The 27,978-nt window shown below is 41.9% G+C and overlaps 43 non-coding genes across 43 annotated transcripts; 21 read left to right on the top strand and 22 right to left on the bottom strand.

The window, feature by feature from the left end:
- Positions 1–299: 299 nt before the first annotated feature.
- Positions 300–371, bottom strand: trnag-ucc (transfer RNA glycine (anticodon UCC)). Its single transcript has one exon. It is a non-coding gene; the product is annotated as a tRNA-Gly (tRNA).
- An 815-nt stretch (positions 372–1,186) lies between these two features.
- Positions 1,187–1,258, top strand: trnaw-cca (transfer RNA tryptophan (anticodon CCA)). Its single transcript has one exon. It is a non-coding gene; the product is annotated as a tRNA-Trp (tRNA).
- A 352-nt stretch (positions 1,259–1,610) lies between these two features.
- On the bottom strand, positions 1,611–1,682 carry trnag-ucc (transfer RNA glycine (anticodon UCC)). Its single transcript has one exon. It is a non-coding gene; the product is annotated as a tRNA-Gly (tRNA).
- An 815-nt stretch (positions 1,683–2,497) lies between these two features.
- trnaw-cca (transfer RNA tryptophan (anticodon CCA)) lies at positions 2,498–2,569 on the top strand. The gene has a single exon. It is a non-coding gene; the product is annotated as a tRNA-Trp (tRNA).
- A 352-nt stretch (positions 2,570–2,921) lies between these two features.
- On the bottom strand, positions 2,922–2,993 carry trnag-ucc (transfer RNA glycine (anticodon UCC)). The gene has a single exon. It is a non-coding gene; the product is annotated as a tRNA-Gly (tRNA).
- An 815-nt stretch (positions 2,994–3,808) lies between these two features.
- Positions 3,809–3,880, top strand: trnaw-cca (transfer RNA tryptophan (anticodon CCA)). Its single transcript has one exon. It is a non-coding gene; the product is annotated as a tRNA-Trp (tRNA).
- Positions 3,881–4,232: 352 nt separating this feature from the next.
- Positions 4,233–4,304, bottom strand: trnag-ucc (transfer RNA glycine (anticodon UCC)). The gene has a single exon. It is a non-coding gene; the product is annotated as a tRNA-Gly (tRNA).
- An 815-nt stretch (positions 4,305–5,119) lies between these two features.
- Positions 5,120–5,191, top strand: trnaw-cca (transfer RNA tryptophan (anticodon CCA)). The gene has a single exon. It is a non-coding gene; the product is annotated as a tRNA-Trp (tRNA).
- Positions 5,192–5,543: 352 nt separating this feature from the next.
- On the bottom strand, positions 5,544–5,615 carry trnag-ucc (transfer RNA glycine (anticodon UCC)). Its single transcript has one exon. It is a non-coding gene; the product is annotated as a tRNA-Gly (tRNA).
- An 815-nt stretch (positions 5,616–6,430) lies between these two features.
- Positions 6,431–6,502, top strand: trnaw-cca (transfer RNA tryptophan (anticodon CCA)). The gene has a single exon. It is a non-coding gene; the product is annotated as a tRNA-Trp (tRNA).
- Positions 6,503–6,854: 352 nt separating this feature from the next.
- Positions 6,855–6,926, bottom strand: trnag-ucc (transfer RNA glycine (anticodon UCC)). Its single transcript has one exon. It is a non-coding gene; the product is annotated as a tRNA-Gly (tRNA).
- An 815-nt stretch (positions 6,927–7,741) lies between these two features.
- trnaw-cca (transfer RNA tryptophan (anticodon CCA)) lies at positions 7,742–7,813 on the top strand. The gene has a single exon. It is a non-coding gene; the product is annotated as a tRNA-Trp (tRNA).
- Positions 7,814–8,165: 352 nt separating this feature from the next.
- Positions 8,166–8,237, bottom strand: trnag-ucc (transfer RNA glycine (anticodon UCC)). The gene has a single exon. It is a non-coding gene; the product is annotated as a tRNA-Gly (tRNA).
- An 815-nt stretch (positions 8,238–9,052) lies between these two features.
- Positions 9,053–9,124, top strand: trnaw-cca (transfer RNA tryptophan (anticodon CCA)). Its single transcript has one exon. It is a non-coding gene; the product is annotated as a tRNA-Trp (tRNA).
- A 352-nt stretch (positions 9,125–9,476) lies between these two features.
- On the bottom strand, positions 9,477–9,548 carry trnag-ucc (transfer RNA glycine (anticodon UCC)). The gene has a single exon. It is a non-coding gene; the product is annotated as a tRNA-Gly (tRNA).
- Positions 9,549–10,363: 815 nt separating this feature from the next.
- Positions 10,364–10,435, top strand: trnaw-cca (transfer RNA tryptophan (anticodon CCA)). Its single transcript has one exon. It is a non-coding gene; the product is annotated as a tRNA-Trp (tRNA).
- A 352-nt stretch (positions 10,436–10,787) lies between these two features.
- Positions 10,788–10,859, bottom strand: trnag-ucc (transfer RNA glycine (anticodon UCC)). The gene has a single exon. It is a non-coding gene; the product is annotated as a tRNA-Gly (tRNA).
- Positions 10,860–11,674: 815 nt separating this feature from the next.
- Positions 11,675–11,746, top strand: trnaw-cca (transfer RNA tryptophan (anticodon CCA)). Its single transcript has one exon. It is a non-coding gene; the product is annotated as a tRNA-Trp (tRNA).
- A 352-nt stretch (positions 11,747–12,098) lies between these two features.
- On the bottom strand, positions 12,099–12,170 carry trnag-ucc (transfer RNA glycine (anticodon UCC)). Its single transcript has one exon. It is a non-coding gene; the product is annotated as a tRNA-Gly (tRNA).
- An 815-nt stretch (positions 12,171–12,985) lies between these two features.
- Positions 12,986–13,057, top strand: trnaw-cca (transfer RNA tryptophan (anticodon CCA)). Its single transcript has one exon. It is a non-coding gene; the product is annotated as a tRNA-Trp (tRNA).
- Positions 13,058–13,409: 352 nt separating this feature from the next.
- On the bottom strand, positions 13,410–13,481 carry trnag-ucc (transfer RNA glycine (anticodon UCC)). The gene has a single exon. It is a non-coding gene; the product is annotated as a tRNA-Gly (tRNA).
- An 815-nt stretch (positions 13,482–14,296) lies between these two features.
- trnaw-cca (transfer RNA tryptophan (anticodon CCA)) lies at positions 14,297–14,368 on the top strand. The gene has a single exon. It is a non-coding gene; the product is annotated as a tRNA-Trp (tRNA).
- Positions 14,369–14,720: 352 nt separating this feature from the next.
- trnag-ucc (transfer RNA glycine (anticodon UCC)) lies at positions 14,721–14,792 on the bottom strand. The gene has a single exon. It is a non-coding gene; the product is annotated as a tRNA-Gly (tRNA).
- An 815-nt stretch (positions 14,793–15,607) lies between these two features.
- Positions 15,608–15,679, top strand: trnaw-cca (transfer RNA tryptophan (anticodon CCA)). The gene has a single exon. It is a non-coding gene; the product is annotated as a tRNA-Trp (tRNA).
- A 352-nt stretch (positions 15,680–16,031) lies between these two features.
- On the bottom strand, positions 16,032–16,103 carry trnag-ucc (transfer RNA glycine (anticodon UCC)). The gene has a single exon. It is a non-coding gene; the product is annotated as a tRNA-Gly (tRNA).
- An 815-nt stretch (positions 16,104–16,918) lies between these two features.
- trnaw-cca (transfer RNA tryptophan (anticodon CCA)) lies at positions 16,919–16,990 on the top strand. Its single transcript has one exon. It is a non-coding gene; the product is annotated as a tRNA-Trp (tRNA).
- Positions 16,991–17,342: 352 nt separating this feature from the next.
- trnag-ucc (transfer RNA glycine (anticodon UCC)) lies at positions 17,343–17,414 on the bottom strand. The gene has a single exon. It is a non-coding gene; the product is annotated as a tRNA-Gly (tRNA).
- An 815-nt stretch (positions 17,415–18,229) lies between these two features.
- Positions 18,230–18,301, top strand: trnaw-cca (transfer RNA tryptophan (anticodon CCA)). Its single transcript has one exon. It is a non-coding gene; the product is annotated as a tRNA-Trp (tRNA).
- A 352-nt stretch (positions 18,302–18,653) lies between these two features.
- On the bottom strand, positions 18,654–18,725 carry trnag-ucc (transfer RNA glycine (anticodon UCC)). Its single transcript has one exon. It is a non-coding gene; the product is annotated as a tRNA-Gly (tRNA).
- Positions 18,726–19,540: 815 nt separating this feature from the next.
- trnaw-cca (transfer RNA tryptophan (anticodon CCA)) lies at positions 19,541–19,612 on the top strand. The gene has a single exon. It is a non-coding gene; the product is annotated as a tRNA-Trp (tRNA).
- A 352-nt stretch (positions 19,613–19,964) lies between these two features.
- On the bottom strand, positions 19,965–20,036 carry trnag-ucc (transfer RNA glycine (anticodon UCC)). The gene has a single exon. It is a non-coding gene; the product is annotated as a tRNA-Gly (tRNA).
- Positions 20,037–20,851: 815 nt separating this feature from the next.
- Positions 20,852–20,923, top strand: trnaw-cca (transfer RNA tryptophan (anticodon CCA)). The gene has a single exon. It is a non-coding gene; the product is annotated as a tRNA-Trp (tRNA).
- A 352-nt stretch (positions 20,924–21,275) lies between these two features.
- Positions 21,276–21,347, bottom strand: trnag-ucc (transfer RNA glycine (anticodon UCC)). Its single transcript has one exon. It is a non-coding gene; the product is annotated as a tRNA-Gly (tRNA).
- An 815-nt stretch (positions 21,348–22,162) lies between these two features.
- trnaw-cca (transfer RNA tryptophan (anticodon CCA)) lies at positions 22,163–22,234 on the top strand. Its single transcript has one exon. It is a non-coding gene; the product is annotated as a tRNA-Trp (tRNA).
- Positions 22,235–22,586: 352 nt separating this feature from the next.
- On the bottom strand, positions 22,587–22,658 carry trnag-ucc (transfer RNA glycine (anticodon UCC)). The gene has a single exon. It is a non-coding gene; the product is annotated as a tRNA-Gly (tRNA).
- Positions 22,659–23,473: 815 nt separating this feature from the next.
- Positions 23,474–23,545, top strand: trnaw-cca (transfer RNA tryptophan (anticodon CCA)). Its single transcript has one exon. It is a non-coding gene; the product is annotated as a tRNA-Trp (tRNA).
- Positions 23,546–23,897: 352 nt separating this feature from the next.
- On the bottom strand, positions 23,898–23,969 carry trnag-ucc (transfer RNA glycine (anticodon UCC)). The gene has a single exon. It is a non-coding gene; the product is annotated as a tRNA-Gly (tRNA).
- Positions 23,970–24,784: 815 nt separating this feature from the next.
- Positions 24,785–24,856, top strand: trnaw-cca (transfer RNA tryptophan (anticodon CCA)). Its single transcript has one exon. It is a non-coding gene; the product is annotated as a tRNA-Trp (tRNA).
- Positions 24,857–25,208: 352 nt separating this feature from the next.
- Positions 25,209–25,280, bottom strand: trnag-ucc (transfer RNA glycine (anticodon UCC)). Its single transcript has one exon. It is a non-coding gene; the product is annotated as a tRNA-Gly (tRNA).
- An 815-nt stretch (positions 25,281–26,095) lies between these two features.
- Positions 26,096–26,167, top strand: trnaw-cca (transfer RNA tryptophan (anticodon CCA)). The gene has a single exon. It is a non-coding gene; the product is annotated as a tRNA-Trp (tRNA).
- Positions 26,168–26,519: 352 nt separating this feature from the next.
- Positions 26,520–26,591, bottom strand: trnag-ucc (transfer RNA glycine (anticodon UCC)). Its single transcript has one exon. It is a non-coding gene; the product is annotated as a tRNA-Gly (tRNA).
- An 815-nt stretch (positions 26,592–27,406) lies between these two features.
- trnaw-cca (transfer RNA tryptophan (anticodon CCA)) lies at positions 27,407–27,478 on the top strand. Its single transcript has one exon. It is a non-coding gene; the product is annotated as a tRNA-Trp (tRNA).
- A 352-nt stretch (positions 27,479–27,830) lies between these two features.
- trnag-ucc (transfer RNA glycine (anticodon UCC)) lies at positions 27,831–27,902 on the bottom strand. Its single transcript has one exon. It is a non-coding gene; the product is annotated as a tRNA-Gly (tRNA).
- Between the last annotated feature and the right edge of the window lie 76 nt (positions 27,903–27,978).

Below are 27,978 nucleotides of genomic sequence, written 5' to 3'. Positions count from 1 at the left end.
TCTTTGGCCTCGTTCTGATTTTGAGAAATAACAACGCTTTGTATCACTTCATTTAAAAACGATGTAAGAGTCACGGTCATCTGTGCAGCTGTGAGTAAGGTGTCAATGTAACCAGAACATATTAAAGCACAGTGTTTTTGAAGGTGTTGACTCCTATATCGTTCTGTATTGCATGAGTTATCTCTGAAGGTAAAAAGCAGGAGCAATCTGTAAAACATGAGCTTTGGTTGCCATCAATAAACGTGAGTGGCAAAGTACCACGTTTTGTGAATAACATCAGGTATCCATGTATAATGAGATGCGTTGGCCGGGAATCGAACCCGGGTCAACTGCTTGGAAGGCAGCTATGCTCACCACTATACTACCAACGCCTACATATGTCTCTTTACCTTGCATCTTGGCCATTGCAGTCTCCCATAACTGGATCGCTTCTCACATGCATAAAAGCACTTATCAAGCCACTACAGCACCTGGCTGCCTTTAAGCCTCTATTATTGCTTTATTCGTGCCACCATCCCTTCAAGATGCCGACAAGACATGCAACAAGAATCTTCTCTGTCAGTCCACAAGGTGGTGGAATGGACTTCCGCTGACAGTCCGTAAGGTCCAATCAATGGTTGTCTTCAACGCAAACTGAAGAATCAAAACTTCATGTAGTCACTAAGACTTGAATACTCATGGAAAAATAAGAAACTAAACTAAAACACATTTACTTTCTTCTCATCTTCGTTCCAATCTTGCCAGGTCTTTAACTTGATGCTATTCTTCACACTCACCAATCTATTGTAACATGAGAATGTTTTTCTTTTCGTTACTTCACTTTCTGAAGTAACTCTGCTCAAGAGCCTTTCTTGAAAGGTCCTCCGTTTTGTTACATCTCAGGTGCATGATAAACAAGAAACGTTACCTTTAGCTGTATTGCCTTTCAAGGGCCGAATCGACAGATACTAACACAGAATCATGCATAGACTACTCAGGTTGAGAAGAAAGCAGAGAGCTCAGGGATTCTGCCTGAAGATTCCCTCCCTTTGGTACGTTTTTCCCTCACCATTACTCTCCTCTTGAATTGGTGAAACTTTAAGGCAGACGAGAGGGAATGAAAAAAATCAAAATACATTGGAAGAGCTATTGAACTAAAACATCTGACTGCCTTATTCCATTTTTTTAGCTAGACTTCTACGTATTAGACCTCGTGGCGCAACGGTAGCGCGTCTGACTCCAGATCAGAAGGTTACGTGTTCAAATCACGTCGGGGTCAAAAGCTTCTTTATAGCAACATGAAAATGGGGCCGCAGCTTCAGCATGCAGGTCTCTTTGGCCTCATTCTGATTTTGAGAAATAACAACGCTTTGTATCACTTCATTTAAAAACGATGTAAGAGTCACGGTCATCTGTGCAGCTGTGAGTAAGGTGTCAATGTAACCAGAACATATTAAAGCACAGTGTTTTTGAAGGTGTTGACTCCTATATCGTTCTGTATTGCATGAGTTATCTCTGAAGGTAAAAAGCAGGAGCAATCTGTAAAACATGAGCTTTGGTTGCCATCAATAAACGTGAGTGGCAAAGTACCACGTTTTGTGAATAACATCAGGTATCCATGTATAATGAGATGCGTTGGCCGGGAATCGAACCCGGGTCAACTGCTTGGAAGGCAGCTATGCTCACCACTATACCACCAACGCCTACATATGTCTCTTTACCTTGCATCTTGGCCATTGCAGTCTCCCATAACTGGATCGCTTCTCACATGCATAAAAGCACTTATCAAGCCACTACAGCACCTGGCTGCCTTTAAGCCTCTATTATTGCTTTATTCGTGCCACCATCCCTTCAAGATGCCGACAAGACATGCAACAAGAATCTTCTCTGTCAGTCCACAAGGTGGTGGAATGGACTTCCGCTGACAGTCCGTAAGGTCCAATCAATGGTTGTCTTCAACGCAAACTGAAGAATCAAAACTTCATGTAGTCACTAAGACTTGAATACTCATGGAAAAATAAGAAACTAAACTAAAACACATTTACTTTCTTCTCATCTTCGTTCCAATCTTGCCAGGTCTTTAACTTGATGCTATTCTTCACACTCACCAATCTATTGTAACATGAGAATGTTTTTCTTTTCGTTACTTCACTTTCTGAAGTAACTCTGCTCAAGAGCCTTTCTTGAAAGGTCCTCCGTTTTGTTACATCTCAGGTGCATGATAAACAAGAAACGTTACCTTTAGCTGTATTGCCTTTCAAGGGCCGAATCGACAGATACTAACACAGAATCATGCATAGACTACTCAGGTTGAGAAGAAAGCAGAGAGCTCAGGGATTCTGCCTGAAGATTCCCTCCCTTTGGTACGTTCTTCCCTCACCATTACTCTCCTCTTGAATTGGTGAAACTTTAAGGCAGACAAGAGGGAATGAAAAAAATCAAAATACATTGGAAGAGCTATTGAACTAAAACATCTGACTGCCTTGTTCCATTTTTTTAGCTAGACTTCTACGTATTAGACCTCGTGGCGCAACGGTAGCGCGTCTGACTCCAGATCAGAAGGTTACGTGTTCAAATCACGTCGGGGTCAAAAGCTTCTTTATAGCAACATGAAAATGGGGCCGCAGCTTCAGCATGCAGGTCTCTTTGGCCTCATTCTGATTTTGAGAAATAACAACGCTTTGTATCACTTCATTTAAAAACGATGTAAGAGTCACGGTCATCTGTGCAGCTGTGAGTAAGGTGTCAATGTAACCAGAACATATTAAAGCACAGTGTTTTTGAAGGTGTTGACTCCTATATCGTTCTGTATTGCATGAGTTATCTCTGAAGGTAAAAAGCAGGAGCAATCTGTAAAATATGAGCTTTGGTTGCCATCAATAAACGTGAGTGGCAAAGTACCACGTTTTGTGAATAACATCAGGTATCCATGTATAATGAGATGCGTTGGCCGGGAATCGAACCCGGGTCAACTGCTTGGAAGGCAGCTATGTTCACCACTATACCACCAACGCCTACATATGTCTCTTTACCTTGCATCTTGGCCATTGCAGTCTCCCATAACTGGATCGCTTCTCACATGCATAAAAGCACTTATCAAGCCACTACAGCACCTGGCTGCCTTTAAGCCTTTATTATTGCTTTATTCGTGCCACAATCCCTTCAAGATGCCGACAAGACATGCAACAAGAATCTTCTCTGTCAGTCCACAAGGTGGTGGAATGGACTTCCGCTGACAGTCCGTAAGGTCCAATCAATGGTTGTCTTCAACGCAAACTGAAGAATCAAAACTTTATGTAGTCACTAAGACTTGAATACTCATGGAAAAATAAGAAACTAAACTAAAACACATTTACTTTCTTCTCATCTTCGTTCCAATCTTGCCAGGTCTTTAACTTGATGCTATTCTTCACACTCACCAATCTATTGTAACATGAGAATGTTTTTCTTTTCGTTACTTCACTTTCTGAAGTAACTCTGCTCAAGAGCCTTTCTTGAAAGGTCCTCCGTTTTGTTACATCTCAGGTGCATGATAAACAAGAAACGTTACCTTTAGCTGTATTGCCTTTCAAGGGCCGAATCGACAGATACTAACACAGAATCATGCATAGACTACTCAGGTTGAGAAGAAAGCAGAGAGCTCAGGGATTCTGCCTGAAGATTCCCTCCCTTTGGTACGTTTTTCCCTCACCATTACTCTCCTCTTGAATTGGTGAAACTTTAAGGCAGACGAGAGGGAATGAAAAAAATCAAAATACATTGGAAGAGCTATTGAACTAAAACATCTGACTGCCTTATTCCATTTTTTTAGCTAGACTTCTACGTATTAGACCTCGTGGCGCAACGGTAGCGCGTCTGACTCCAGATCAGAAGGTTACGTGTTCAAATCACGTCGGGGTCAAAAGCTTCTTTATAGCAACATGAAAATGGGGCCGCAGCTTCAGCATGCAGGTCTCTTTGGCCTCATTCTGATTTTGAGAAATAACAACGCTTTGTATCACTTCATTTAAAAACGATGTAAGAGTCACGGTCATCTGTGCAGCTGTGAGTAAGGTGTCAATGTAACCAGAACATATTAAAGCACAGTGTTTTTGAAGGTGTTGACTCCTATTTCGTTCTGTATTGCATGAGTTATCTCTGAAGGTAAAAAGCAGGAGCAATCTGTAAAACATGAGCTTTGGTTGCCATCAATAAACGTGAGTGGCAAAGTACCACGTTTTGTGAATAACATCAGGTATCCATGTATAATGAGATGCGTTGGCCGGGAATCGAACCCGGGTCAACTGCTTGGAAGGCAGCTATGCTCACCACTATACCACCAACGCCTACATATGTCTCTTTACCTTGCATCTTGGCCATTGCAGTCTCCCATAACTGGATCGCTTCTCACATGCATAAAAGCACTTATCAAGCCACTACAGCACCTGGCTGCCTTTAAGCCTCTATTATTGCTTTATTCGTGCCACCATCCCTTCAAGATGCCGACAAGACATGCAACAAGAATCTTCTCTGTCAGTCCACAAGGTGGTGGAATGGACTTCCGCTGACAGTCCGTAAGGTCCAATCAATGGTTGTCTTCAACGCAAACTGAAGAATCAAAACTTCATGTAGTCACTAAGACTTGAATACTCATGGAAAAATAAGAAACTAAACTAAAACACATTTACTTTCTTCTCATCTTCGTTCCAATCTTGCCAGGTCTTTAACTTGATGCTATTCTTCACACTCACCAATCTATTGTAACATGAGAATGTTTTTCTTTTCGTTACTTCACTTTCTGAAGTAACTCTGCTCAAGAGCCTTTCTTGAAAGGTCCTCCGTTTTGTTACATCTCAGGTGCATGATAAACAAGAAACGTTACCTTTAGCTGTATTGCCTTTCAAGGGCCGAATCGACAGATACTAACACAGAATCATGCATAGACTACTCAGGTTGAGAAGAAAGCAGAGAGCTCAGGGATTCTGCCTGAAGATTCCCTCCCTTTGGTACGTTCTTCCCTCACCATTACTCTCCTCTTGAATTGGTGAAACTTTAAGGCAGACGAGAGGGAATGAAAAAAATCAAAATACATTGGAAGAGCTATTGAACTAAAACATCTGACTGCCTTGTTCCATTATTTTAGCTAGACTTCTACGTATTAGACCTCGTGGCGCAACGGTAGCGCGTCTGACTCCAGATCAGAAGGTTACGTGTTCAAATCACGTCGGGGTCAAAAGCTTCTTTATAGCAACATGAAAATGGGGCCGCAGCTTCAGCATGCAGGTCTCTTTGGCCTCGTTCTGATTTTGAGAAATAACAACGCTTTGTATCACTTCATTTAAAAACGATGTAAGAGTCACGGTCATCTGTGCAGCTGTGAGTAAGGTGTCAATGTAACCAGAACATATTAAAGCACAGTGTTTTTGAAGGTGTTGACTCCTATATCGTTCTGTATTGCATGAGTTATCTCTGAAGGTAAAAAGCAGGAGCAATCTGTAAAACATGAGCTTTGGTTGCCATCAATAAACGTGAGTGGCAAAGTACCACGTTTTGTGAATAACATCAGGTATCCATGTATAATGAGATGCGTTGGCCGGGAATCGAACCCGGGTCAACTGCTTGGAAGGCAGCTATGCTCACCACTATACTACCAACGCCTACATATGTCTCTTTACCTTGCATCTTGGCCATTGCAGTCTCCCATAACTGGATCGCTTCTCACATGCATAAAAGCACTTATCAAGCCACTACAGCACCTGGCTGCCTTTAAGCCTCTATTATTGCTTTATTCGTGCCACCATCCCTTCAAGATGCCGACAAGACATGCAACAAGAATCTTCTCTGTCAGTCCACAAGGTGGTGGAATGGACTTCCGCTGACAGTCCGTAAGGTCCAATCAATGGTTGTCTTCAACGCAAACTGAAGAATCAAAACTTCATGTAGTCACTAAGACTTGAATACTCATGGAAAAATAAGAAACTAAACTAAAACACATTTACTTTCTTCTCATCTTCGTTCCAATCTTGCCAGGTCTTTAACTTGATGCTATTCTTCACACTCACCAATCTATTGTAACATGAGAATGTTTTTCTTTTCGTTACTTCACTTTCTGAAGTAACTCTGCTCAAGAGCCTTTCTTGAAAGGTCCTCCGTTTTGTTACATCTCAGGTGCATGATAAACAAGAAACGTTACCTTTAGCTGTATTGCCTTTCAAGGGCCGAATCGACAGATACTAACACAGAATCATGCATAGACTACTCAGGTTGAGAAGAAAGCAGAGAGCTCAGGGATTCTGCCTGAAGATTCCCTCCCTTTGGTACGTTTTTCCCTCACCATTACTCTCCTCTTGAATTGGTGAAACTTTAAGGCAGACGAGAGGGAATGAAAAAAATCAAAATACATTGGAAGAGCTATTGAACTAAAACATCTGACTGCCTTATTCCATTTTTTTAGCTAGACTTCTATGTATTAGACCTCGTGGCGCAACGGTAGCGCGTCTGACTCCAGATCAGAAGGTTACGTGTTCAAATCACGTCGGGGTCAAAAGCTTCTTTATAGCAACATGAAAATGGGGCCGCAGCTTCAGCATGCAGGTCTCTTTGGCCTCATTCTGATTTTGAGAAATAACAACGCTTTGTATCACTTCATTTAAAAACGATGTAAGAGTCACGGTCATCTGTGCAGCTGTGAGTAAGGTGTCAATGTAACCAGAACATATTAAAGCACAGTGTTTTTGAAGGTGTTGACTCCTATTTCGTTCTGTATTGCATGAGTTATCTCTGAAGGTAAAAAGCAGGAGCAATCTGTAAAACATGAGCTTTGGTTGCCATCAATAAACGTGAGTGGCAAAGTACCACGTTTTGTGAATAACATCAGGTATCCATGTATAATGAGATGCATTGGCCGGGAATCGAACCCGGGTCAACTGCTTGGAAGGCAGCTATGCTCACCACTATACCACCAACGCCTACATATGTCTCTTTACCTTGCATCTTGGCCATTGCAGTCTCCCATAACTGGATCGCTTCTCACATGCATAAAAGCACTTATCAAGCCACTACAGCACCTGGCTGCCTTTAAGCCTCTATTATTGCTTTATTCGTGCCACCATCCCTTCAAGATGCCGACAAGACATGCAACAAGAATCTTCTCTGTCAGTCCACAAGGTGGTGGAATGGACTTCCGCTGACAGTCCGTAAGGTCCAATCAATGGTTGTCTTCAACGCAAACTGAAGAATCAAAACTTCATGTAGTCACTAAGACTTGAATACTCATGGAAAAATAAGAAACTAAACTAAAACACATTTACTTTCTTCTCATCTTCGTTCCAATCTTGCCAGGTCTTTAACTTGATGCTATTCTTCACACTCACCAATCTATTGTAACATGAGAATGTTTTTCTTTTCGTTACTTCACTTTCTGAAGTAACTCTGCTCAAGAGCCTTTCTTGAAAGGTCCTCCGTTTTGTTACATCTCAGGTGCATGATAAACAAGAAACGTTACCTTTAGCTGTATTGCCTTTCAAGGGCCGAATCGACAGATACTAACACAGAATCATGCATAGACTACTCAGGTTGAGAAGAAAGCAGAGAGCTCAGGGATTCTGCCTGAAGATTCCCTCCCTTTGGTACGTTCTTCCCTCACCATTACTCTCCTCTTGAATTGGTGAAACTTTAAGGCAGACGAGAGGGAATGAAAAAAATCAAAATACATTGGAAGAGCTATTGAACTAAAACATCTGACTGCCTTGTTCCATTATTTTAGCTAGACTTCTACGTATTAGACCTCGTGGCGCAACGGTAGCGCGTCTGACTCCAGATCAGAAGGTTACGTGTTCAAATCACGTCGGGGTCAAAAGCTTCTTTATAGCAACATGAAAATGGGGCCGCAGCTTCAGCATGCAGGTCTCTTTGGCCTCGTTCTGATTTTGAGAAATAACAACGCTTTGTATCACTTCATTTAAAAACGATGTAAGAGTCACGGTCATCTGTGCAGCTGTGAGTAAGGTGTCAATGTAACCAGAACATATTAAAGCACAGTGTTTTTGAAGGTGTTGACTCCTATATCGTTCTGTATTGCATGAGTTATCTCTGAAGGTAAAAAGCAGGAGCAATCTGTAAAACATGAGCTTTGGTTGCCATCAATAAACGTGAGTGGCAAAGTACCACGTTTTGTGAATAACATCAGGTATCCATGTATAATGAGATGCGTTGGCCGGGAATCGAACCCGGGTCAACTGCTTGGAAGGCAGCTATGCTCACCACTATACTACCAACGCCTACATATGTCTCTTTACCTTGCATCTTGGCCATTGCAGTCTCCCATAACTGGATCGCTTCTCACATGCATAAAAGCACTTATCAAGCCACTACAGCACCTGGCTGCCTTTAAGCCTCTATTATTGCTTTATTCGTGCCACCATCCCTTCAAGATGCCGACAAGACATGCAACAAGAATCTTCTCTGTCAGTCCACAAGGTGGTGGAATGGACTTCCGCTGACAGTCCGTAAGGTCCAATCAATGGTTGTCTTCAACGCAAACTGAAGAATCAAAACTTCATGTAGTCACTAAGACTTGAATACTCATGGAAAAATAAGAAACTAAACTAAAACACATTTACTTTCTTCTCATCTTCGTTCCAATCTTGCCAGGTCTTTAACTTGATGCTATTCTTCACACTCACCAATCTATTGTAACATGAGAATGTTTTTCTTTTCGTTACTTCACTTTCTGAAGTAACTCTGCTCAAGAGCCTTTCTTGAAAGGTCCTCCGTTTTGTTACATCTCAGGTGCATGATAAACAAGAAACGTTACCTTTAGCTGTATTGCCTTTCAAGGGCCGAATCGACAGATACTAACACAGAATCATGCATAGACTACTCAGGTTGAGAAGAAAGCAGAGAGCTCAGGGATTCTGCCTGAAGATTCCCTCCCTTTGGTACGTTTTTCCCTCACCATTACTCTCCTCTTGAATTGGTGAAACTTTAAGGCAGACGAGAGGGAATGAAAAAAATCAAAATACATTGGAAGAGCTATTGAACTAAAACATCTGACTGCCTTATTCCATTTTTTTAGCTAGACTTCTACGTATTAGACCTCGTGGCGCAACGGTAGCGCGTCTGACTCCAGATCAGAAGGTTACGTGTTCAAATCACGTCGGGGTCAAAAGCTTCTTTATAGCAACATGAAAATGGGGCCGCAGCTTCAGCATGCAGGTCTCTTTGGCCTCATTCTGATTTTGAGAAATAACAACGCTTTGTATCACTTCATTTAAAAACGATGTAAGAGTCACGGTCATCTGTGCAGCTGTGAGTAAGGTGTCAATGTAACCAGAACATATTAAAGCACAGTGTTTTTGAAGGTGTTGACTCCTATATCGTTCTGTATTGCATGAGTTATCTCTGAAGGTAAAAAGCAGGAGCAATCTGTAAAACATGAGCTTTGGTTGCCATCAATAAACGTGAGTGGCAAAGTACCACGTTTTGTGAATAACATCAGGTATCCATGTATAATGAGATGCGTTGGCCGGGAATCGAACCCGGGTCAACTGCTTGGAAGGCAGCTATGCTCACCACTATACCACCAACGCCTACATATGTCTCTTTACCTTGCATCTTGGCCATTGCAGTCTCCCATAACTGGATCGCTTCTCACATGCATAAAAGCACTTATCAAGCCACTACAGCACCTGGCTGCCTTTAAGCCTCTATTATTGCTTTATTCGTGCCACCATCCCTTCAAGATGCCGACAAGACATGCAACAAGAATCTTCTCTGTCAGTCCACAAGGTGGTGGAATGGACTTCCGCTGACAGTCCGTAAGGTCCAATCAATGGTTGTCTTCAACGCAAACTGAAGAATCAAAACTTCATGTAGTCACTAAGACTTGAATACTCATGGAAAAATAAGAAACTAAACTAAAACACATTTACTTTCTTCTCATCTTCGTTCCAATCTTGCCAGGTCTTTAACTTGATGCTATTCTTCACACTCACCAATCTATTGTAACATGAGAATGTTTTTCTTTTCGTTACTTCACTTTCTGAAGTAACTCTGCTCAAGAGCCTTTCTTGAAAGGTCCTCCGTTTTGTTACATCTCAGGTGCATGATAAACAAGAAACGTTACCTTTAGCTGTATTGCCTTTCAAGGGCCGAATCGACAGATACTAACACAGAATCATGCATAGACTACTCAGGTTGAGAAGAAAGCAGAGAGCTCAGGGATTCTGCCTGAAGATTCCCTCCCTTTGGTACGTTTTTCCCTCACCATTACTCTCCTCTTGAATTGGTGAAACTTTAAGGCAGACGAGAGGGAATGAAAAAAATCAAAATACATTGGAAGAGCTATTGAACTAAAACATCTGACTGCCTTATTCCATTTTTTTAGCTAGACTTCTACGTATTAGACCTCGTGGCGCAACGGTAGCGCTTCTGACTCCAGATCAGAAGGTTACGTGTTCAAATCACGTCGGGGTCAAAAGCTTCTTTATAGCAACATGAAAATGGGGCCGCAGCTTCAGCATGCAGGTCTCTTTGGCCTCATTCTGATTTTGAGAAATAACAACGCTTTGTATCACTTCATTTAAAAACGATGTAAGAGTCACGGTCATCTGTGCAGCTGTGAGTAAGGTGTCAATGTAACCAGAACATATTAAAGCACAGTGTTTTTGAAGGTGTTGACTCCTATATCGTTCTGTATTGCATGAGTTATCTCTGAAGGTAAAAAGCAGGAGCAATCTGTAAAACATGAGCTTTGGTTGCCATCAATAAACGTGAGTGGCAAAGTACCACGTTTTGTGAATAACATCAGGTATCCATGTATAATGAGATGCGTTGGCCGGGAATCGAACCCGGGTCAACTGCTTGGAAGGCAGCTATGCTCACCACTATACCACCAACGCCTACATATGTCTCTTTACCTTGCATCTTGGCCATTGCAGTCTCCCATAACTGGATCGCTTCTCACATGCATAAAAGCACTTATCAAGCCACTACAGCACCTGGCTGCCTTTAAGCCTCTATTATTGCTTTATTCGTGCCACCATCCCTTCAAGATGCCGACAAGACATGCAACAAGAATCTTCTCTGTCAGTCCACAAGGTGGTGGAATGGACTTCCGCTGACAGTCCGTAAGGTCCAATCAATGGTTGTCTTCAACGCAAACTGAAGAATCAAAACTTCATGTAGTCACTAAGACTTGAATACTCATGGAAAAATAAGAAACTAAACTAAAACACATTTACTTTCTTCTCATCTTCGTTCCAATCTTGCCAGGTCTTTAACTTGATGCTATTCTTCACACTCACCAATCTATTGTAACATGAGAATGTTTTTCTTTTCGTTACTTCACTTTCTGAAGTAACTCTGCTCAAGAGCCTTTCTTGAAAGGTCCTCCGTTTTGTTACATCTCAGGTGCATGATAAACAAGAAACGTTACCTTTAGCTGTATTGCCTTTCAAGGGCCGAATCGACAGATACTAACACAGAATCATGCATAGACTACTCAGGTTGAGAAGAAAGCAGAGAGCTCAGGGATTCTGCCTGAAGATTCCCTCCCTTTGGTACGTTTTTCCCTCACCATTACTCTCCTCTTGAATTGGTGAAACTTTAAGGCAGACGAGAGGGAATGAAAAAAATCAAAATACATTGGAAGAGCTATTGAACTAAAACATCTGACTGCCTTATTCCATTTTTTTAGCTAGACTTCTACGTATTAGACCTCGTGGCGCAACGGTAGCGCGTCTGACTCCAGATCAGAAGGTTACGTGTTCAAATCACGTCGGGGTCAAAAGCTTCTTTATAGCAACATGAAAATGGGGCCGCAGCTTCAGCATGCAGGTCTCTTTGGCCTCATTCTGATTTTGAGAAATAACAACGCTTTGTATCACTTCATTTAAAAACGATGTAAGAGTCACGGTCATCTGTGCAGCTGTGAGTAAGGTGTCAATGTAACCAGAACATATTAAAGCACAGTGTTTTTGAAGGTGTTGACTCCTATATCGTTCTGTATTGCATGAGTTATCTCTGAAGGTAAAAAGCAGGAGCAATCTGTAAAACATGAGCTTTGGTTGCCATCAATAAACGTGAGTGGCAAAGTACCACGTTTTGTGAATAACATCAGGTATCCATGTATAATGAGATGCGTTGGCCGGGAATCGAACCCGGGTCAACTGCTTGGAAGGCAGCTATGCTCACCACTATACCACCAACGCCTACATATGTCTCTTTACCTTGCATCTTGGCCATTGCAGTCTCCCATAACTGGATCGCTTCTCACATGCATAAAAGCACTTATCAAGCCACTACAGCACCTGGCTGCCTTTAAGCCTCTATTATTGCTTTATTCGTGCCACCATCCCTTCAAGATGCCGACAAGACATGCAACAAGAATCTTCTCTGTCAGTCCACAAGGTGGTGGAATGGACTTCCGCTGACAGTCCGTAAGGTCCAATCAATGGTTGTCTTCAACGCAAACTGAAGAATCAAAACTTCATGTAGTCACTAAGACTTGAATACTCATGGAAAAATAAGAAACTAAACTAAAACACATTTACTTTCTTCTCATCTTCGTTCCAATCTTGCCAGGTCTTTAACTTGATGCTATTCTTCACACTCACCAATCTATTGTAACATGAGAATGTTTTTCTTTTCGTTACTTCACTTTCTGAAGTAACTCTGCTCAAGAGCCTTTCTTGAAAGGTCCTCCGTTTTGTTACATCTCAGGTGCATGATAAACAAGAAACGTTACCTTTAGCTGTATTGCCTTTCAAGGGCCGAATCGACAGATACTAACACAGAATCATGCATAGACTACTCAGGTTGAGAAGAAAGCAGAGAGCTCAGGGATTCTGCCTGAAGATTCCCTCCCTTTGGTACGTTCTTTCCTCACCATTACTCTCCTCTTGAATTGGTGAAACTTTAAGGCAGACAAGAGGGAATGAAAAAAATCTAAATACATTGGAAGAGCTATTGAACTAAAACATCTGACTGCCTTGTTCCATTTTTTTAGCTAGACTTCTACGTATTAGACCTCGTGGCGCAACGGTAGCGCGTCTGACTCCAGATCAGAAGGTTACGTGTTCAAATCACGTCGGGGTCAAAAGCTTCTTTATAGCAACATGAAAATGGGGCCGCAGCTTCAGCATGCAGGTCTCTTTGGCCTCATTCTGATTTTGAGAAATAACAACGCTTTGTATCACTTCATTTAAAAACGATGTAAGAGTCACGGTCATCTGTGCAGCTGTGAGTAAGGTGTCAATGTAACCAGAACATATTAAAGCACAGTGTTTTTGAAGGTGTTGACTCCTATATCGTTCTGTATTGCATGAGTTATCTCTGAAGGTAAAAAGCAGGAGCAATCTGTAAAATATGAGCTTTGGTTGCCATCAATAAACGTGAGTGGCAAAGTACCACGTTTTGTGAATAACATCAGGTATCCATGTATAATGAGATGCGTTGGCCGGGAATCGAACCCGGGTCAACTGCTTGGAAGGCAGCTATGTTCACCACTATACCACCAACGCCTACATATGTCTCTTTACCTTGCATCTTGGCCATTGCAGTCTCCCATAACTGGATCGCTTCTCACATGCATAAAAGCACTTATCAAGCCACTACAGCACCTGGCTGCCTTTAAGCCTTTATTATTGCTTTATTCGTGCCACAATCCCTTCAAGATGCCGACAAGACATGCAACAAGAATCTTCTCTGTCAGTCCACAAGGTGGTGGAATGGACTTCCGCTGACAGTCCGTAAGGTCCAATCAATGGTTGTCTTCAACGCAAACTGAAGAATCAAAACTTCATGTAGTCACTAAGACTTGAATACTCATGGAAAAATAAGAAACTAAACTAAAACACATTTACTTTCTTCTCATCTTCGTTCCAATCTTGCCAGGTCTTTAACTTGATGCTATTCTTCACACTCACCAATCTATTGTAACATGAGAATGTTTTTCTTTTCGTTACTTCACTTTCTGAAGTAACTCTGCTCAAGAGCCTTTCTTGAAAGGTCCTCCGTTTTGTTACATCTCAGGTGCATGATAAACAAGAAACGTTACCTTTAGCTGTATTGCCTTTCAAGGGCCGAATCGACAGATACTAACACAGAATCATGCATAGACTACTCAGGTTGAGAAGAAAGCAGAGAGCTCAGGGATTCTGCCTGAAGATTCCCTCCCTTTGGTACGTTTTTCCCTCACCATTACTCTCCTCTTGAATTGGTGAAACTTTAAGGCAGACGAGAGGGAATGAAAAAAATCAAAATACATTGGAAGAGCTATTGAACTAAAACATCTGACTGCCTTATTCCATTTTTTTAGCTAGACTTCTACGTATTAGACCTCGTGGCGCAACGGTAGCGCGTCTGACTCCAGATCAGAAGGTTACGTGTTCAAATCACGTCGGGGTCAAAAGCTTCTTTATAGCAACATGAAAATGGGGCCGCAGCTTCAGCATGCAGGTCTCTTTGGCCTCATTCTGATTTTGAGAAATAACAACGCTTTGTATCACTTCATTTAAAAACGATGTAAGAGTCACGGTCATCTGTGCAGCTGTGAGTAAGGTGTCAATGTAACCAGAACATATTAAAGCACAGTGTTTTTGAAGGTGTTGACTCCTATATCGTTCTGTATTGCATGAGTTATCTCTGAAGGTAAAAAGCAGGAGCAATCTGTAAAACATGAGCTTTGGTTGCCATCAATAAACGTGAGTGGCAAAGTACCACGTTTTGTGAATAACATCAGGTATCCATGTATAATGAGATGCGTTGGCCGGGAATCGAACCCGGGTCAACTGCTTGGAAGGCAGCTATGCTCACCACTATACCACCAACGCCTACATATGTCTCTTTACCTTGCATCTTGGCCATTGCAGTCTCCCATAACTGGATCGCTTCTCACATGCATAAAAGCACTTATCAAGCCACTACAGCACCTGGCTGCCTTTAAGCCTCTATTATTGCTTTATTCGTGCCACCATCCCTTCAAGATGCCGACAAGACATGCAACAAGAATCTTCTCTGTCAGTCCACAAGGTGGTGGAATGGACTTCCGCTGACAGTCCGTAAGGTCCAATCAATGGTTGTCTTCAACGCAAACTGAAGAATCAAAACTTCATGTAGTCACTAAGACTTGAATACTCATGGAAAAATAAGAAACTAAACTAAAACACATTTACTTTCTTCTCATCTTCGTTCCAATCTTGCCAGGTCTTTAACTTGATGCTATTCTTCACACTCACCAATCTATTGTAACATGAGAATGTTTTTCTTTTCGTTACTTCACTTTCTGAAGTAACTCTGCTCAAGAGCCTTTCTTGAAAGGTCCTCCGTTTTGTTACATCTCAGGTGCATGATAAACAAGAAACGTTACCTTTAGCTGTATTGCCTTTCAAGGGCCGAATCGACAGATACTAACACAGAATCATGCATAGACTACTCAGGTTGAGAAGAAAGCAGAGAGCTCAGGGATTCTGCCTGAAGATTCCCTCCCTTTGGTACGTTTTTCCCTCACCATTACTCTCCTCTTGAATTGGTGAAACTTTAAGGCAGACGAGAGGGAATGAAAAAAATCAAAATACATTGGAAGAGCTATTGAACTAAAACATCTGACTGCCTTATTCCATTTTTTTAGCTAGACTTCTACGTATTAGACCTCGTGGCGCAACGGTAGCGCGTCTGACTCCAGATCAGAAGGTTACGTGTTCAAATCACGTCGGGGTCAAAAGCTTCTTTATAGCAACATGAAAATGGGGCCGCAGCTTCAGCATGCAGGTCTCTTTGGCCTCATTCTGATTTTGAGAAATAACAACGCTTTGTATCACTTCATTTAAAAACGATGTAAGAGTCACGGTCATCTGTGCAGCTGTGAGTAAGGTGTCAATGTAACCAGAACATATTAAAGCACAGTGTTTTTGAAGGTGTTGACTCCTATATCGTTCTGTATTGCATGAGTTATCTCTGAAGGTAAAAAGCAGGAGCAATCTGTAAAACATGAGCTTTGGTTGCCATCAATAAACGTGAGTGGCAAAGTACCACGTTTTGTGAATAACATCAGGTATCCATGTATAATGAGATGCGTTGGCCGGGAATCGAACCCGGGTCAACTGCTTGGAAGGCAGCTATGCTCACCACTATACCACCAACGCCTACATATGTCTCTTTACCTTGCATCTTGGCCATTGCAGTCTCCCATAACTGGATCGCTTCTCACATGCATAAAAGCACTTATCAAGCCACTACAGCACCTGGCTGCCTTTAAGCCTCTATTATTGCTTTATTCGTGCCACCATCCCTTCAAGATGCCGACAAGACATGCAACAAGAATCTTCTCTGTCAGTCCACAAGGTGGTGGAATGGACTTCCGCTGACAGTCCGTAAGGTCCAATCAATGGTTGTCTTCAACGCAAACTGAAGAATCAAAACTTCATGTAGTCACTAAGACTTGAATACTCATGGAAAAATAAGAAACTAAACTAAAACACATTTACTTTCTTCTCATCTTCGTTCCAATCTTGCCAGGTCTTTAACTTGATGCTATTCTTCACACTCACCAATCTATTGTAACATGAGAATGTTTTTCTTTTCGTTACTTCACTTTCTGAAGTAACTCTGCTCAAGAGCCTTTCTTGAAAGGTCCTCCGTTTTGTTACATCTCAGGTGCATGATAAACAAGAAACGTTACCTTTAGCTGTATTGCCTTTCAAGGGCCGAATCGACAGATACTAACACAGAATCATGCATAGACTACTCAGGTTGAGAAGAAAGCAGAGAGCTCAGGGATTCTGCCTGAAGATTCCCTCCCTTTGGTACGTTCTTTCCTCACCATTACTCTCCTCTTGAATTGGTGAAACTTTAAGGCAGACAAGAGGGAATGAAAAAAATCTAAATACATTGGAAGAGCTATTGAACTAAAACATCTGACTGCCTTGTTCCATTTTTTTAGCTAGACTTCTACGTATTAGACCTCGTGGCGCAACGGTAGCGCGTCTGACTCCAGATCAGAAGGTTACGTGTTCAAATCACGTCGGGGTCAAAAGCTTCTTTATAGCAACATGAAAATGGGGCCGCAGCTTCAGCATGCAGGTCTCTTTGGCCTCATTCTGATTTTGAGAAATAACAACGCTTTGTATCACTTCATTTAAAAACGATGTAAGAGTCACGGTCATCTGTGCAGCTGTGAGTAAGGTGTCAATGTAACCAGAACATATTAAAGCACAGTGTTTTTGAAGGTGTTGACTCCTATATCGTTCTGTATTGCATGAGTTATCTCTGAAGGTAAAAAGCAGGAGCAATCTGTAAAATATGAGCTTTGGTTGCCATCAATAAACGTGAGTGGCAAAGTACCACGTTTTGTGAATAACATCAGGTATCCATGTATAATGAGATGCGTTGGCCGGGAATCGAACCCGGGTCAACTGCTTGGAAGGCAGCTATGTTCACCACTATACCACCAACGCCTACATATGTCTCTTTACCTTGCATCTTGGCCATTGCAGTCTCCCATAACTGGATCGCTTCTCACATGCATAAAAGCACTTATCAAGCCACTACAGCACCTGGCTGCCTTTAAGCCTTTATTATTGCTTTATTCGTGCCACAATCCCTTCAAGATGCCGACAAGACATGCAACAAGAATCTTCTCTGTCAGTCCACAAGGTGGTGGAATGGACTTCCGCTGACAGTCCGTAAGGTCCAATCAATGGTTGTCTTCAACGCAAACTGAAGAATCAAAACTTCATGTAGTCACTAAGACTTGAATACTCATGGAAAAATAAGAAACTAAACTAAAACACATTTACTTTCTTCTCATCTTCGTTCCAATCTTGCCAGGTCTTTAACTTGATGCTATTCTTCACACTCACCAATCTATTGTAACATGAGAATGTTTTTCTTTTCGTTACTTCACTTTCTGAAGTAACTCTGCTCAAGAGCCTTTCTTGAAAGGTCCTCCGTTTTGTTACATCTCAGGTGCATGATAAACAAGAAACGTTACCTTTAGCTGTATTGCCTTTCAAGGGCCGAATCGACAGATACTAACACAGAATCATGCATAGACTACTCAGGTTGAGAAGAAAGCAGAGAGCTCAGGGATTCTGCCTGAAGATTCCCTCCCTTTGGTACGTTTTTCCCTCACCATTACTCTCCTCTTGAATTGGTGAAACTTTAAGGCAGACGAGAGGGAATGAAAAAAATCAAAATACATTGGAAGAGCTATTGAACTAAAACATCTGACTGCCTTATTCCATTTTTTTAGCTAGACTTCTACGTATTAGACCTCGTGGCGCAACGGTAGCGCGTCTGACTCCAGATCAGAAGGTTACGTGTTCAAATCACGTCGGGGTCAAAAGCTTCTTTATAGCAACATGAAAATGGGGCCGCAGCTTCAGCATGCAGGTCTCTTTGGCCTCATTCTGATTTTGAGAAATAACAACGCTTTGTATCACTTCATTTAAAAACGATGTAAGAGTCACGGTCATCTGTGCAGCTGTGAGTAAGGTGTCAATGTAACCAGAACATATTAAAGCACAGTGTTTTTGAAGGTGTTGACTCCTATTTCGTTCTGTATTGCATGAGTTATCTCTGAAGGTAAAAAGCAGGAGCAATCTGTAAAACATGAGCTTTGGTTGCCATCAATAAACGTGAGTGGCAAAGTACCACGTTTTGTGAATAACATCAGGTATCCATGTATAATGAGATGCGTTGGCCGGGAATCGAACCCGGGTCAACTGCTTGGAAGGCAGCTATGCTCACCACTATACCACCAACGCCTACATATGTCTCTTTACCTTGCATCTTGGCCATTGCAGTCTCCCATAACTGGATCGCTTCTCACATGCATAAAAGCACTTATCAAGCCACTACAGCACCTGGCTGCCTTTAAGCCTCTATTATTGCTTTATTCGTGCCACCATCCCTTCAAGATGCCGACAAGACATGCAACAAGAATCTTCTCTGTCAGTCCACAAGGTGGTGGAATGGACTTCCGCTGACAGTCCGTAAGGTCCAATCAATGGTTGTCTTCAACGCAAACTGAAGAATCAAAACTTCATGTAGTCACTAAGACTTGAATACTCATGGAAAAATAAGAAACTAAACTAAAACACATTTACTTTCTTCTCATCTTCGTTCCAATCTTGCCAGGTCTTTAACTTGATGCTATTCTTCACACTCACCAATCTATTGTAACATGAGAATGTTTTTCTTTTCGTTACTTCACTTTCTGAAGTAACTCTGCTCAAGAGCCTTTCTTGAAAGGTCCTCCGTTTTGTTACATCTCAGGTGCATGATAAACAAGAAACGTTACCTTTAGCTGTATTGCCTTTCAAGGGCCGAATCGACAGATACTAACACAGAATCATGCATAGACTACTCAGGTTGAGAAGAAAGCAGAGAGCTCAGGGATTCTGCCTGAAGATTCCCTCCCTTTGGTACGTTCTTCCCTCACCATTACTCTCCTCTTGAATTGGTGAAACTTTAAGGCAGACGAGAGGGAATGAAAAAAATCAAAATACATTGGAAGAGCTATTGAACTAAAACATCTGACTGCCTTGTTCCATTATTTTAGCTAGACTTCTACGTATTAGACCTCGTGGCGCAACGGTAGCGCGTCTGACTCCAGATCAGAAGGTTACGTGTTCAAATCACGTCGGGGTCAAAAGCTTCTTTATAGCAACATGAAAATGGGGCCGCAGCTTCAGCATGCAGGTCTCTTTGGCCTCGTTCTGATTTTGAGAAATAACAACGCTTTGTATCACTTCATTTAAAAACGATGTAAGAGTCACGGTCATCTGTGCAGCTGTGAGTAAGGTGTCAATGTAACCAGAACATATTAAAGCACAGTGTTTTTGAAGGTGTTGACTCCTATATCGTTCTGTATTGCATGAGTTATCTCTGAAGGTAAAAAGCAGGAGCAATCTGTAAAACATGAGCTTTGGTTGCCATCAATAAACGTGAGTGGCAAAGTACCACGTTTTGTGAATTACATCAGGTATCCATGTATAATGAGATGCGTTGGCCGGGAATCGAACCCGGGTCAACTGCTTGGAAGGCAGCTATGCTCACCACTATACTACCAACGCCTACATATGTCTCTTTACCTTGCATCTTGGCCATTGCAGTCTCCCATAACTGGATCGCTTCTCACATGCATAAAAGCACTTATCAAGCCACTACAGCACCTGGCTGCCTTTAAGCCTCTATTATTGCTTTATTCGTGCCACCATCCCTTCAAGATGCCGACAAGACATGCAACAAGAATCTTCTCTGTCAGTCCACAAGGTGGTGGAATGGACTTCCGCTGACAGTCCGTAAGGTCCAATCAATGGTTGTCTTCAACGCAAACTGAAGAATCAAAACTTCATGTAGTCACTAAGACTTGAATACTCATGGAAAAATAAGAAACTAAACTAAAACACATGTACTTTCTTCTCATCTTCGTTCCAATCTTGCCAGGTCTTTAACTTGATGCTATTCTTCACACTCACCAATCTATTGTAACATGAGAATGTTTTTCTTTTCGTTACTTCACTTTCTGAAGTAACTCTGCTCAAGAGCCTTTCTTGAAAGGTCCTCCGTTTTGTTACATCTCAGGTGCATGATAAACAAGAAACGTTACCTTTAGCTGTATTGCCTTTCAAGGGCCGAATCGACAGATACTAACACAGAATCATGCATAGACTACTCAGGTTGAGAAGAAAGCAGAGAGCTCAGGGATTCTGCCTGAAGATTCCCTCCCTTTGGTACGTTCTTCCCTCACCATTACTCTCCTCTTGAATTGGTGAAACTTTAAGGCAGACGAGAGGGAATGAAAAAAATCAAAATACATTGGAAGAGCTATTGAACTAAAACATCTGACTGCCTTATTCCATTTTTTTAGCTAGACTTCTACGTATTAGACCTCGTGGCGCAACGGTAGCGCGTCTGACTCCAGATCAGAAGGTTACGTGTTCAAATCACGTCGGGGTCAAAAGCTTCTTTATAGCAACATGAAAATGGGGCCGCAGCTTCAGCATGCAGGTCTCTTTGGGCTCATTCTGATTTTGAGAAATAACAACGCTTTGTATCACTTCATTTAAAAACGATGTAAGAGTCACGGTCATCTGTGCAGCTGTGAGTAAGGTGTCAATGTAACCAGAACATATTAAAGCACAGTGTTTTTGAAGGTGTTGACTCCTATATCGTTCTGTATTGCATGAGTTATCTCTGAAGGTAAAAAGCAGGAGCAATCTGTAAAACATGAGCTTTGGTTGCCATCAATAAACGTGAGTGGCAAAGTACCACGTTTTGTGAATAACATCAGGTATCCATGTATAATGAGATGCGTTGGCCAGGAATCGAACCCGGGTCAACTGCTTGGAAGGCAGCTATGCTCACCACTATACCACCAACGCCTACATATGTCTCTTTACCTTGCATCTTGGCCATTGCAGTCTCCCATAACTGGATCGCTTCTCACATGCATAAAAGCACTTATCAAGCCACTACAGCACCTGGCTGCCTTTAAGCCTCTATTATTGCTTTATTCGTGCCACCATCCCTTCAAGATGCCGACAAGACATGCAACAAGAATCTTCTCTGTCAGTCCACAAGGTGGTGGAATGGACTTCCGCTGACAGTCCGTAAGGTCCAATCAATGGTTGTCTTCAACGCAAACTGAAGAATCAAAACTTCATGTAGTCACTAACACTTGAATACTCATGGAAAAATAAGAAACTAAACTAAAACACATTTACTTTCTTCTCATCTTCGTTCCAATCTTGCCAGGTCTTTAACTTGATGCTATTCTTCACACTCACCAATCTATTGTAACATGAGAATGTTTTTCTTTTCGTTACTTCACTTTCTGAAGTAACTCTGCTCAAGAGCCTTTCTTGAAAGGTCCTCCGTTTTGTTACATCTCAGGTGCATGATAAACAAGAAACGTTACCTTTAGCTGTATTGCCTTTCAAGGGCCGAATCGACAGATACTAACACAGAATCATGCATAGACTACTCAGGTTGAGAAGAAAGCAGAGAGCTCAGGGATTCTGCCTGAAGATTCCCTCCCTTTGGTATGTTCTTCCCTCACCATTACTCTCCTCTTGAATTGGTGAAACTTTAAGGCAGACGAGAGGGAATGAAAAAAATCAAAATACATTGGAAGAGCTATTGAACTAAAACATCTGACTGCCTTGTTCCATTATTTTAGCTAGACTTCTACGTATTAGACCTCGTGGCGCAACGGTAGCGCGTCTGACTCCAGATCAGAAGGTTACGTGTTCAAATCACGTCGGGGTCAAAAGCTTCTTTATAGCAACATGAAAATGGGGCCGCAGCTTCAGCATGCAGGTCTCTTTGGCCTCGTTCTGATTTTGAGAAATAACAACGCTTTGTATCACTTCATTTAAAAACGATGTAAGAGTCACGGTCATCTGTGCAGCTGTGAGTAAGGTGTCAATGTAACCAGAACATATTAAAGCACAGTGTTTTTGAAGGTGTTGACTCCTATATCGTTCTGTATTGCATGAGTTATCTCTGAAGGTAAAAAGCAGGAGCAATCTGTAAAACATGAGCTTTGGTTGCCATCAATAAACGTGAGTGGCAAAGTACCACGTTTTGTGAATAACATCAGGTATCCATGTATAATGAGATGCGTTGGCCGGGAATCGAACCCGGGTCAACTGCTTGGAAGGCAGCTATGCTCACCACTATACCACCAACGCCTACATATGTCTCTTTACCTTGCATCTTGGCCATTGCAGTCTCCCATAACTGGATCGCTTCTCACATGCATAAAAGCACTTATCAAGCCACTACAGCACCTGGCTGCCTTTAAGCCTCTATTATTGCTTTATTCGTGCCACCATCCCTTCAAGATGCCGACAAGACATGCAACAAGAATCTTCTCTGTCAGTCCACAAGGTGGTGGAATGGACTTCCGCTGACAGTCCGTAAGGTCCAATCAATGGTTGTCTTCAACGCAAACTGAAGAATCAAAACTTCATGTAGTCACTAAGACTTGAATACTCATGGAAAAATAAGAAACTAAACTAAAACACATTTACTTTCTTCTCATCTTCGTTCCAATCTTGCCAGGTCTTTAACTTGATGCTATTCTTCACACTCACCAATCTATTGTAACATGAGAATGTTTTTCTTTTTGTTACTTCACTTTCTGAAGTAACTCTGCTCAAGAGCCTTTCTTGAAAGGTCCTCCGTTTTGTTACATCTCAGGTGCATGATAAACAAGAAACGTTACCTTTAGCTGTATTGCCTTTCAAGGGCCGAATCGACAGATACTAACACAGAATCATGCATAGACTACTCAGGTTGAGAAGAAAGCAGAGAGCTCAGGGATTCTGCCTGAAGATTCCCTCCCTTTGGTACGTTCTTCCCTCACCATTACTCTCCTCTTGAATTGGTGAAACTTTAAGGCAGACGAGAGGGAATGAAAAAAATCAAAATACATTGGAAGAGCTATTGAACTAAAACATCTGACTGCCTTGTTCCATTATTTTAGCTAGACTTCTACGTATTAGACCTCGTGTCGCAACGGTAGTGCGTCTGACTCCAGATCAGAAGGTTACGTGTTCAAATCACGTCGGGGTCAAAAGCTTCTTTATAGCAACATGAAAATGGGGCCGCAGCTTCAGCATGCAGGTCTCTTTGGCCTCGTTCTGATTTTGAGAAATAACAACGCTTTGTATCACTTCATTTAAAAACGATGTAAGAGTCACGGTCATCTGTGCAGCTGTGAGTAAGGTGTCAATGTAACCAGAACATATTAAAGCACAGTGTTTTTGAAGGTGTTGACTCCTATATCGTTCTGTATTGCATGAGTTATCTCTGAAGGTAAAAAGCAGGAGCAATCTGTAAAACATGAGCTTTGGTTGCCATCAATAAACGTGAGTGGCAAAGTACCACGTTTTGTGAATAACATCAGGTATCCATGTATAATGAGATGCGTTGGCCGGGAATCGAACCCGGGTCAACTGCTTGGAAGGCAGCTATGCTCACCACTATACTACCAACGCCTACATATGTCTCTTTACCTTGCATCTTGGCCATTGCAGTCTCCCATAACTGGATCGCTTCTCACATGCATAAAAGCACTTATCAAGCCACTACAGCACCTGGCTGCCTTTAAGCCTCTATTATTGCTTTATTCGTGCCACCATCCCTTCAAGATGCCGACAAGACATGCAACAAGAATCTTCTCTGTCAGTCCACAAGGTGGTGGAATGGACTTCCACTGACAGTCCGTAAGGTCCAATCAATGGTTGTCTTCAACGCAAACTGAAGAATCAAAACTTCATGTAGTCACTAAGACTTGAATACTCATGGAAAAATAAGAAACTAAACTAAAACACATTTACTTTCTTCTCATCTTCGTTCCAATCTTGCCAGGTCTTTAACTTGATGCTATTCTTCACACTCACCAATCTATTGTAACATGAGAATGTTTTTCTTTTCGTTACTTCACTTTCTGAAGTAACTCTGCTCAAGAGCCTTTCTTGAAAGGTCCTCCGTTTTGTTACATCTCAGGTGCATGATAAACAAGAAACGTTACCTTTAGCTGTATTGCCTTTCAAGGGCCGAATCGACAGATACTAACACAGAATCATGCATAGACTACTCAGGTTGAGAAGAAAGCAGAGAGCTCAGGGATTCTGCCTGAAGATTCCCTCCCTTTGGTACGTTCTTCCCTCACCATTACTCTCCTCTTGAATTGGTGAAACTTTAAGGCAGACGAGAGGGAATGAAAAAAATCAAAATACATTGGAAGAGCTATTGAACTAAAACATCTGACTGCCTTATTCCATTTTTTTAGCTAGACTTCTACGTATTAGACCTCGTGGCGCAACGGTAGCGCGTCTGACTCCAGATCAGAAGTTTACGTGTTCAAATCACGTCGGGGTCAAAAGCTTCTTTATAGCAACATGAAAATGGGGCCGCAGCTTCAGCATGCAGGTCTCTTTGGCCTCATTCTGATTTTGAGAAATAACAACGCTTTGTATCACTTCATTTAAAAACGATGTAAGAGTCACGGTCATCTGTGCAGCTGTGAGTAAGGTGTCAATGTAACCAGAACATATTAAAGCACAGTGTTTTTGAAGGTGTTGACTCCTATATCGTTCTGTATTGCATGAGTTATCTCTGAAGGTAAAAAGCAGGAGCAATCTGTAAAACATGAGCTTTGGTTGCCATCAATAAACGTGAGTGGCAAAGTACCACGTTTTGTGAATAACATCAGGTATCCATGTATAATGAGATGCGTTGGCCGGGAATCGAACCCGGGTCAACTGCTTGGAAGGCAGCTATGCTCACCACTATACCACCAACGCCTACATATGTCTCTTTACCTTGCATCTTGGCCATTGCAGTCTCCCATAACTGGATCGCTTCTCACATGCATAAAAGCACTTATCAAGCCACTACAGCACCTGGCTGCCTTTAAGCCTCTATTATTGCTTTATTCGTGCCACCATCCCTTCAAGATGCCGACAAGACATGCAACAAGAATCTTCTCTGTCAGTCCACAAGGTGGTGGAATGGACTTCCGCTGACAGTCCGTAAGGTCCAATCAATGGTTGTCTTCAACGCAAACTGAAGAATCAAAACTTCATGTAGTCACTAAGACTTGAATACTCATGGAAAAATAAGAAACTAAACTAAAACACATTTACTTTCTTCTCATCTTCGTTCCAATCTTGCCAGGTCTTTAACTTGATGCTATTCTTCACACTCACCAATCTATTGTAACATGAGAATGTTTTTCTTTTCGTTACTTCACTTTCTGAAGTAACTCTGCTCAAGAGCCTTTCTTGAAAGGTCCTCCGTTTTGTTACATCTCAGGTGCATGATAAACAAGAAACGTTACCTTTAGCTGTATTGCCTTTCAAGGGCCGAATCGACAGATACTAACACAGAATCATGCATAGACTACTCAGGTTGAGAAGAAAGCAGAGAGCTCAGGGATTCTGCCTGAAGATTCCCTCCCTTTGGTACGTTCTTCCCTCACCATTACTCTCCTCTTGAATTGGTGAAACTTTAAGGCAGACGAGAGGGAATGAAAAAAATCAAAATACATTGGAAGAGCTATTGAACTAAAACATCTGACTGCCTTATTCCATTTTTTTAGCTAGACTTCTACGTATTAGACCTCGTGGCGCAACGGTAGTGCGTCTGACTCCAGATCAGAAGGTTACGTGTTCAAATCACGTCGGGGTCAAAAGCTTCTTTATAGCAACATGAAAATGGGGCCGCAGCTTCAGCATGCAGGTCTCTTTGGGCTCATTCTGATTTTGAGAAATAACAACGCTTTGTATCACTTCATTTAAAAACGATGTAAGAGTCACGGTCATCTGTGCAGCTGTGAGTAAGGTGTCAATGTAACCAGAACATATTAAAGCACAGTGTTTTTGAAGGTGTTGACTCCTATATCGTTCTGTATTGCATGAGTTATCTCTGAAGGTAAAAAGCAGGAGCAATCTGTAAAACATGAGCTTTGGTTGCCATCAATAAACGTGAGTGGCAAAGTACCACGTTTTGTGAATAACATCAGGTATCCATGTATAATGAGATGCGTTGGCCGGGAATCGAACCCGGGTCAACTGCTTGGAAGGCAGCTATGCTCACCACTATACTACCAACGCCTACATATGTCTCTTTTCCTTGCATCTTGGCCATTGCAGTCTCCCATAACTGGATCGCTTCTCACATGCATAAAAGCACTTATCAAGCCACTACAGCACCTGGCTGCCTTTAAGCCTCTATTATTGCTTTATTCGTGCCACCATCCCTTCAAGATGCCGACAAGACATGCAACAAGAATCTTCTCTGTCAGTCCACAAGGTGGTGGAATGGACTTCCGCTGACAGTCCGTAAGGTCCAATCAATGGTTGTCTTCAACGCAAACTGAAGAATCAAAACTTCATGTAGTCACTAAGACTTGAATACTCATGGAAAAATAAGAAACTAAACTAAAACACATTTACTTTCTTCTCATCTTCGTTCCAATCTTGCCAGGTCTTTAACTTGATGCTATTCTTCACACTCACCAATCTATTGTAACATGAGAATGTTTTTCTTTTCGTTACTTCACTTTCTGAAGTAACTCTGCTCAAGAGCCTTTCTTGAAAGGTCCTCCGTTTTGTTACATCTCAGGTGCATGATAAACAAGAAACGTTACCTTTAGCTGTATTGCCTTTCAAGGGCCGAATCGACAGATACTAACACAGAATCATGCATAGACTACTCAGGTTGAGAAGAAAGCAGAGAGCTCAGGGATTCTGCCTGAAGATTCCCTCCCTTTGGTACGTTCTTCCCTCACCATTACTCTCCTCTTGAATTGGTGAAACTTTAAGGCAGACGAGAGGGAATGAAAAAAATCAAAATACATTGGAAGAGCTATTGAACTAAAACATCTGACTGCCTTATTCCATTTTTTTAGCTAGACTTCTAAGTATTAGACCTCGTGGCGCAACGGTAGTGCATCTGACTCCAGATCAGAAGGTTACGTGTTCAAATCACGTCGGGGTCAAAAGCTTCTTTATAGCAACATGAAAATGGGGCCGCAGCTTCAGCATGCAGGTCTCTTTGGGCTCATTCTGATTTTGAGAAATAACAACGCTTTGTATCACTTCATTTAAAAACGATGTAAGAGTCACGGTCATCTGTGCAGCTGTGAGTAAGGTGTCAATGTAACCAGAACATATTAAAGCACAGTGTTTTTGAAGGTGTTGACTCCTATATCGTTCTGTATTGCATGAGTTATCTCTGAAGGTAAAAAGCAGGAGCAATCTGTAAAACATGAGCTTTGGTTGCCATCAATAAACGTGAGTGGCAAAGTACCACGTTTTGTGAATAACATCAGGTATCCATGTATAATGAGATGCGTTGGCCGGGAATCGAACCCGGGTCAACTGCTTGGAAGGCAGCTATGCTCACCACTATACCACCAACGCCTACATATGTCTCTTTACCTTGCATCTTGGCCATTGCAGTCTCCCATAACTGGATCGCTTCTCACATGCATAAAAG

Source organism: Brachyhypopomus gauderio, unplaced genomic scaffold (assembly GCF_052324685.1).
Source record: "Brachyhypopomus gauderio isolate BG-103 unplaced genomic scaffold, BGAUD_0.2 sc92, whole genome shotgun sequence".
Classification (NCBI taxonomy): domain Eukaryota; kingdom Metazoa; phylum Chordata; class Actinopteri; order Gymnotiformes; family Hypopomidae; genus Brachyhypopomus; species Brachyhypopomus gauderio.
Note: the sequence above shows the minus strand (reverse complement) of the source record. Positions and strands in the feature narration are given on the sequence as shown.